This window comes from Hippopotamus amphibius, chromosome 15 (assembly GCF_030028045.1).
Source record: "Hippopotamus amphibius kiboko isolate mHipAmp2 chromosome 15, mHipAmp2.hap2, whole genome shotgun sequence".
In the NCBI taxonomy this organism is placed as follows: Eukaryota; Metazoa; Chordata; class Mammalia; order Artiodactyla; family Hippopotamidae; genus Hippopotamus; species Hippopotamus amphibius.
In genome coordinates this window covers 22,751,681-22,759,578 of record NC_080200.1, presented here as the reverse complement: position 1 = coordinate 22,759,578, position 7,898 = coordinate 22,751,681, and the positions used below count along the sequence as shown (strand labels likewise).

General features: G+C 32.6%; 1 pseudogene; it reads right to left on the bottom strand.

Moving 5' to 3' along the window:
• Positions 1–2,728: 2,728 nt before the first annotated feature.
• On the bottom strand, positions 2,729–3,673 carry LOC130836365 (olfactory receptor 2AK2-like; annotated as a pseudogene).
• Between the last annotated feature and the right edge of the window lie 4,225 nt (positions 3,674–7,898).

The following is a 7,898-nucleotide window of genomic DNA, read 5'->3' as shown; positions in this document are numbered from 1 at the left end:
ATATGGCAGTTCTAGTTTTAGTTTTATAAGGAACCTCCAAATAGTTTTCCATAGTGGCTGTACCAACTTACAGTCCCACCAACAGTGCAGCAGAGTTCCCTTTCCTCCACACCCTCTCCAACATTTGTGGTTTCCAGATTTTGTGATGATGGCCATTCTGATCGGTGTGAGGTGATACCTCATTGTGGCTTTGACTTGCATTTCTCTGATGATGAGTGATGTTGAGCATCTTTTCATGTGTGTGTTGGCCATCTGTATGTCTTCCCTGGAGAAATGTCTATTTAGGTCTTCCACCCATTTGTGGATTGGGTTATTTGCTTTTTTTGGTATTAAGCTTCATGAGCTGCTTGTATATTTTGGAGGTTAATCCTTTGTCCATTGTTTCATAGGCAATTATTTTTTCCCATTCTGAGGGTTGCCTTTTAGTCTTGTTTATGGTTTCTTTCACTGTGCAAAAGCTTTTAAGTTTCATGAGGTCCCATTTGTTTATTCTTGATTTTATTTCCATGATTCTAGGAGGTGAGTCCAAAAGGATCTTGCTTTGATGGATGTCCTAGAGTGTTCTGCCTATGTTTTCCTCTAGGAGATTTATAGTGTCTGGCCTTACATGTAGGTTTTTAATCCATTTGGAGTTTATTTTTGTGTATAATGTTAGGAAGTGTTCTAATTTCATTCTTTTACATGTAGCTGTCCAATTTTCCCAACACCACTTATTGAAGCGGCTGTCTTTTTTCCATTGTATATTTGTGCCTCCTTTGTCAAAGATAAGGTGCCCATATGTGTTTGCACTTACTTCTGAGTTCTCTATTCTATTCCATTGATCTTCCTTTCTATTTTTGTGCCAGTACCATACTGTCTTGATCACTATGGCCTTGTAGTATAGTTTGAAGTCAGGAAGCCTGATTCCACCCACTCCATTTTTCCTTCTCAAGATTGCTTTGGCTATTCGGGGTCTTCTGTGTTTCCATACAAACCGTAAGATTTCTTGCTCTAATTCTGTGAAAAATGCCATTGGTAATTTGATCAGGATTGCGTTGAATCTGTAAATTGCTTTGGGTAGTACAGTCAAGCCTGAATTTATTATCAGGGAACTCAGCTAAGCATATTTTTATCTCTTGACATTTACTCAAGCCATAAGTTTTTAATTATGGAAAGTATTACATATATAGAAATTGTTTTTTTCTCTCTCTCAATGTAGTTATCTACAGTGTGCTCATCAGGCATAATATACTTAGACACATACTCAGACATTTCAAATACATGAAATGACAGAGAGAGGAGAAATAATGTCCTAGTATTAGTAGAATGCTTAAAATGTGGTGTTATTTGTGTAAGCATTTTGCAACAGAATACTTAAACTTAAGACCTGAAATTATAAAACTTAGAAGAAAGTATAGGAAAAGTCTCCTTGACATTGGTCTTTGCAATGATTTTTTAATATGACATCAAAAAGGCAATCAACAAAAGCAAATATCAACAAGAGGAACTACGTCAAATCAAGAAGGTTCTGTGCAGCAGAAGAAATGATAAACAAAATGAAAAGACAGCCTATGTAATGGGAGAAAATACTTGCAAATCATACATATGATAAAGGGAAAATACCCAAAATATATAAAGAACTCATACAACTCAATAGCAAAAAAAAAAAAAAAAAAAAAAAATGCAGTTTAAAAATGGGCAGAGGAACAGAATGGCTATTTCTTCAAAGAAGTGGCCAATGGGTATACAAAAAGATGGACAAAATCACTAATCATCAGGGAAATGCAAATCAAAATGAAAATGATATATCACTTCACAACTGTTGGAATGCTGTAATAAAGAAGGCAATTGGGATCACATGTTGGTGAGAATGTGAACAGAAGGGAAATGTTGTGCATTGTGGGTGGGAATGTAAATTGGTGCAGCCACTGTGGCAAACAGTACAGAGGTTCCACAAAAAAATTAAAAATAAAAGTACCATATGATTCAGCAATCCTACTTCTGAGTATATAACCAAAGGAAATGAAAATGTGGTATGAAAAAGTTATTTGCATTCTCATGTTCACTGCAGCATCATTCACAACAGCCAAGGTGTAAAAAAGCCTGTGTCTGTTAATGGATGAGCAGAAAAGGTGATGTGTGGCATATATCCATATACATAACAGATTATTTTTCAGCTGCAGAACGGAAGGAAATCCTGCCATTTGTAGTAAGAGATCTCATTTGTAATGAGATCTTTAGGGCACTATGCTAAAATAAGTCAGATAGAGCAAGAAAAATACTGTACAGTATTACTTATGTGTGATATCTAAAAATGTTGAACTGATAGAAACAGAGTAGAGTGTTGGTTACATGGGAAACGTGGGGGACAGTTATGGGAACTGGGGAAATGTTGAGTATACACTTTTGCAACAAGAAGATGAATAAGATTTTAAGCTTATTCACCACAAAAAATAATTTTATGACATGATGAATGTGTTAGCTAATGCTATGGTGGTAATAATACCATCATATTTAAATATATTAAATTGACATACTGTACACATTAAACTTACACAATGTTTTATGCTAATTATCTCAACAACCATGCTAAAACACAAGACACAAAGACCACTATAATTTTATTTAAAAATATTTATTGGAATATATCTTTCTATGCAATGTTTTTAGAGTTTATAATTTCCTAAACTGTATTCTAAGCATATTTTTTTTTTGTCAATCTATCTTAATCAGTAAGGGGTTCCCACAGTCACATTTTCTGTACAAACATACATGGCCCTATTAGTCGCCTCAAAGCCTCCATAACATCTTTATTCCTCAGACTGTAGATAAATGGGTTCAGAAGAGGTGTAATAATGGTATAAAACACTGCTACTATCTTATCCTCCTCAGGGGAATGCAAGGAGTGTGGCCTTGTATAGGTGGAGAGAGTGGTCACGTAGAATAGGCTTGCCACAGTCAGGTGAGAGGAACAATTAGAGATGGCTTTTCTCTGTCCATTTCCTGAACTCATCTAGAACACCACAGTAAGCACACGAGCATAGGATGTGAGAATGGCCATGAATGGTAACAATAGAATAATAAGTCCACTCAAGAGAACTGTGTATTCATACTGGGAAGTGTCCTGACATACCAATGGCACCAGGGATGGAATTTCACAGAAAAAGTGGTTAATGAGTTGAGAGCTACAGAAGGGGAGTTGAAATATATACAGCATATGTATTAAAGAGTTCAGGGAACTACTGGTCCAAGCACATGTGACCATGAACCAACAAATCCTGTTGCTCATGAGGACAGTATAACATAAAGGATGACAGATGACTACATAACGATCATAAGACATGAAACCAAGAAGAAGGGCTTCAGTTCCACCAAGGACCAAGAACACAAATGTTTGAATCTCACAGCCTAAAAAAGTAATGGTCTTACTATTGGACAGAAAGTTAATTGCCATCTTGGGCACAGTGGTGGAGATGTACATCATGTCAATGAAAGAGAGCTGACTGAGTAGAAAGTACATTGGAGTGTGGAGTCTGGTGTCCAATCGAATGAGAAGAATCAGTATGCCATTCCCCATCAGAGCCACTGAAAACAGTATTGCAATGGCAACAAAGAGAAAAGAGTCCATCGGACCATATTGGAAAAGACCGAGGAGTGTAAAATCTATTTCAACACTTTGATTTTCTATTTTCATTACTTATATGAAAAATCAAAGTAGATGATACTTGAGAATTCTGTGTAACAACGTTGATTGCCCTTTAAGAGATAAAGATGATTATTAAATTAAATAAAATTTTCTCGAATCGTCTTAGATAATTATAACTCCATCTATTTTAATTCACCAAATTTGTGTCTAATGATCAATAACCACTTAACAATTTGTGAAATAAATATAATTTTTAATTAAATGTAGAAATACATATAATTAGAAAATGAAAATATAATAAATATTGAGATGATTTGTCCACACTAATTATTTTATTCCTTTACAAATATCTTCAGGTGATCCATTGGAAATATGTGCTCTTGTTATAAGGATATTCTTCTGTTTAATTCATTCATATAAGTGATAAAATTTTCAGGATAGATTTGGTCAAATATATTACAATTTTTTAATATTTTCAGTCTTTCCCAATTTTGACTTTATATTGGCTATGCATTGATACAAAAATGTGCTAATCTTTACAGTCTCTATGAATTAATTAGCATTTTTTCCTTCCTGTGTGTATAGAGGAATTTAATTAATTGAGCAAAAAATACACCAGGCATATGAAAAATTTGAGAATGAATTACTAAAATATAAATTTAGAACTTACTAATTTTACTTTGACTCAAGTAACATATTAAAAATGATTAATTCAAAACTAACAAACTTAATTTTTTCTCCTTTTATTTTCTCATACAAACTTAGTATTTTTTTCCAGAACAAATAGTGTCTTACTAACTAGAGGTGGCTTGTTCATAAAATATTTAATTAAATTATAGGAAACAGTATTAAATAATCTCAGCATTTATTTTGAATTGCTACTCTGGGCACAACACACATATTTTCTGAAACACTTAATATGATCCAAACTGATTTCTCCATTAAAAGTTTACAGCTATTCTCTATCATGACTGTGAATGACCACCAGATTGCCTACATAAGAGAATGGGAGGGATGAGGCAAAGTTAGCAGACTGACATAGACGTCTTAATAACAGGCTGTTACACTGGGAAATAATAAGGGTACATGTTAATTTAGGGACAGGTCTTAACAAAGGTTAATTAGTGAGAAACCACAAGACAGATTGAGAAAATGTTGGAAGATCTTATAAATATGTCATTATTAATACAAGAACTCATGTACACCTTCTTTCCAACTCTTTACTTAAATTATCATGAAACATGCCTGAACACAAAAATAAATATGCATATAATAATAATGATAATAACCTAAAAATAGAAATAATAAAATATTCCAGATTTATCTAAAATCATCTGCATATATAGGATTGTATTTTAACATAATATAAATACCTTCAAATATCAATTGCAAATCCATGAAAGGGGAGAAGCATATGTTTAGGAGGCATCCGTATCCACCCTGAAAATTTGAGAGCACACACTGAATGTGGCAAATGGGACAGCAGGATAGAAAATTCCCAAAGGAGTCCTCCTCCTATGCAATGGTATGTAAGAGAGCCAAAAAATTACTGGATCAAAGTCAATGTTTTTTGAACTTCTCTCCCTCTCAGAATTCAAACTCTTCTTTGAACTTGAATGTGCTTCTTAATATTGATAGAATTTTTAATTTGAGCATAAAGGAAATGTAGTAAGTAAAAGGCTATCACTTCTCAGTCAAGATAGGGAATTAGAAAAATACTGACAGGTTAGTTCAAAGTTGGAAGTATTAGATGTCTCATTATAAAATTATTGTTTGGTATCCATATGTTTGTTCTTTGTGTCTGTGTCTCTATTTCTGCTTTGCAAATAAGTTCATATGTATCATTTTTCTACATTCCACATATAATCGATATCATACAAAATTTGTTTTTCTCTTTATGACTTACTTCACTCTGTACCAAGGGTGGAAAAGTGGGTGGGATGAATTGGGAGATTGGGATTGACATATATACACTACTATGTATAAAATGGATAACAAATGAGAACCTACTATATAGCACAGGGAAATCTACTTGATGCTGTGGGGTGACCTAAGTAGAATGAAATTCAAAAAAAGAGGGGATATATGTATACACATAGTTGATTCACCTTGCTGTACAGCAGAAACTAATACAACATTGTAAGGCTGCAATAAAATTTAATAAAAAAAATATTGCTAAACAAATATAAGAAATTCAAAATATTTTCAATGCAATCTAAAGAAGAGATCTGTCCAAATTACTGCTGAATAAAGACATGAAAATTCTAATACAATTATGATAATTAGAATCCCATGATCTATGGCAAAGTTATAATTATCTGTAATCAGCCAAGTTAATATAAAATGAAGATAAATCCTACAAAAGAAAGCACATTGATAAGTTAAATAAGAGAGATACTATACACTTTAAAATATTCAGAAAATAATTTGAATTAATCAAAATTCTTAAAACAAATACTGTTTAATAACAGGCCCATCATAGATTCTTACTCCGAAGAACAGTGTTGGTGTTTGAAACAGTAAATACATTGGTATAAGATAAAGATACAGATGAATACTTGCTTAATTCAGAAAACAGAATAAAGATGCAATGTAATATAACTGTAATAATTTTTTGAATGCCCTAGCCCTGAAAATAAGAAACAAATAAGAACAACAGTAACAAAAAAAAGACAGAGCTAATGATTATGTTGTGACCATCACTAAAACTAGTAACATACCTATATACTATCATTCTCTTTGTAGTAGTCTAAAATATTTTCACATTATTAATAGCAAATTATGAGAATTTAATATAATAATGTAATAGGTTTATAATTAAAAACTGGCTTTTTAAGAAACACATGAACAGTAACAGTAACAGACATAGCTTGCGATTTATAAGATAGAATAAATATCACCAAATAGTATTTCTTAGTAGACCAATTAATGGAAATTCAACCTAAATTTCAAGATTGTATATTTCAGGCAATGCTGTAATTATATTAATAAATATCTGGAACTAAAGGAACAAGCTTACAAGCATCTGAAAAACTTTGACAAGAATGTAAGAGGAGGAAATGCAACCAACAAGATTCTATGAAGTTAAATCATTAATCTAGTGGAAAAGCTGGTCTGATACTGTTCTCTTATTTTTTTTTCCGAGAGGGCATCAAAATCTTCACGCACAAGACAATTTTAGAGAGTGTAGTTACTAAGTCACTTCTTCCTTAGCCCTGACTTGCTTTTGATCAACTGACATATTAATTATACTTTATTCCCCATGAATTCATGGAAGTTTTGAATGTGCTTTAGATTTCTATTGAGTTTAAAAGGTATATTTATTATCATGTTTATTTCTTTTCAATAAAGACAGAATTCTGAGACCTTTTGTTAAGCGTATAGAAATTTATCTAATCAGGATTTCTCACCCCTCAGATTCCAAAGGTAATATGAATTGTGGTTAAGTATTAAAGACACTGAATTGCATAAAAACCTCTCCATAAAGTTGAAGAACTCAATTTTAGGTTATGCCTATTATGTATTAATAAAAAAAAAAAAAAAACCTGATAGATGAAGGAAATTTTCTAAATTAAACATTTAGTTCAGAAACACCTAAAAGGCATCCTGCAACTCTTTTCACCTCAGAGAAAGAAAACTCCCACACCCTGGCCTCCTCATCCAACATCCAAAGTTATTTACTTGATTTTGAGAAAATTCCAAATAAGAGGCTCAAAAGACATTAATATAAAATAAACATATTGAGGACTGGAAGATTTTGTACTATAGTCATCAATATTTTTTAATTGAAAATTGCAATCCTAATGGAGTATAATTATCATGTAGCTCCAGTGCATTGGGTAATGGCTTGGAACTTCAAATATCAGCTAGGCAAAATACTTAAAGTGTCTTGTAAGCCAAAACCAGAACTTTTGGCTGGTAGAGAGGAAGCATTATTAACATTTGCATTTACCATGGTAGATTTGAGAACTAGTTTACAGTTATTAGATTAATAACCTGAAAGTCACAAATTTCTACCTAAACTTTATCAAATAAGCAAATAAGGTGTGCTCATTTTAATAGCACAAATGATTTTTTTTTAAATTTGGGTATAGTTATTTTAGAATGTTGTGTTAGCTTCTACTGTGCAGGGAAGTGGAAAGGAGTTCCACTTTGCTGTACAGTTGATGAGTTAATGAAAAGTTTCCCATTACTTATCTATGTTATACATACATATTAGTGTATATACATCAATCCCAATCTCTCAGTTCATCCCACCTTCATCCCCTGCCTT